Source organism: Larimichthys crocea, chromosome XIII (assembly GCF_000972845.2).
Source record: "Larimichthys crocea isolate SSNF chromosome XIII, L_crocea_2.0, whole genome shotgun sequence".
Classification (NCBI taxonomy): domain Eukaryota; kingdom Metazoa; phylum Chordata; class Actinopteri; family Sciaenidae; genus Larimichthys; species Larimichthys crocea.
Window position 1 is genome coordinate 25,580,730 of NC_040023.1, and position 1,394 is coordinate 25,582,123.

The window sequence follows — 1,394 nt, forward strand, 5'->3', positions numbered from 1 at the left end:
ACCCCTTTTCGAATATCTATTTCTATGTTTAAATGTTTTGCCTTGCTTTCTTCTTATTTTTGTTTGCATATTCGAAATAAACTCTTAATCAATCAATCAATCAATCAATCAATCAATCAATCAATCAATATTTATCACACATTTACATGTTTGCATAAGAAGTTTTGCTTGTGACTGAAAACTGTTGCTGGACATTTAAAGCACCACCAGTATCTGTAATGCAAGTTGAAATGAGGGAATGAGGGACCTTTTTCAGCCCAAGGACCAGGGCCCTTTCTTGCTCTTTGTCGACGCTGTGCAAAAGGGGGCCACTCAACACTAAACCATAGTCGGAGTCTATAGGCTTACCCAAGTCTGCAACATCGCCCAGGGAACACTGGGGTGTACGCATCTTCTAGAAACTACATGTGAAGGTGACAGTTGCAGGATGAAATAAGGCTTGAGATGTTAGGCTGCAGGTGGAAGAGGCTGCAGATGGTTGATGCAACAGGGCACTTCAGAGGCTGTAGTTGTTGTCTATAGATTCTGAAGGTGGAGGTGGGTGCAGTGATTAATAAAGCAGTCATAGTTTGCTGACAGAGGGTACATTTATTAACATTTTTTATTTCTTAGCACAGGTATTATACTGAGAACATGAACANTTGCAGGATGAAATAAAGGCTTGAGATTTGGATTATAGATTTGGAAGGTGGAGGTGGGTGCAGTGATTAATAAAGCAGTCATAGTTTGCTGACAGAGGGTACATTTATTAACATTTTTTATTTCTTAGCACAGGTATTATACTGAGAACATGAACACTGGCTGTGTTGTGTTCATGTGTTCCAGTAAAACAGTGTGACAGTGAGACATCATTCATTTTTGCACGTCTGACTGGTCTTGATTGCTCTTCTCCTGCAGGTGAAGGTGAGGTGCTGTAGGACAAACAAACTCACAAGGTTTCTATTCACAGTTCTATTCTATCTCACTACTCAGCGGCACGGGGGCTTTGACCTGCTCCGTTACCGACCAGGGCCGGTGCACCCAGACGACCTGGTGGTCCCGGGCCCCCCTGAGGAGCACCATATCGATATCGAACTTAGTGCGGACACCTGATTGACATAGTCCACTGCACCCGGTGGGAGACCTCTTTATTACATACTATACTGAGGCAGACCATTGACAGTATAAAAAGGACGCAGTGTCCATGACGTCACCTGCAGGTTTCTGAAGAGTGTGGTGGCTCTGGTTGCCTCCATATTGGCATATTGTCTTACCAGAGTGGTTAATATTTATCTATCTATTCTATCTTAATTCTCCCCAAATATATTGAGGTTGAACTTTTTTTTTATGTTTCACATTTTAAGCCTGGCCTTTAATAACTTAATTTATTTACTTTATTCAACTTTTATTTTACC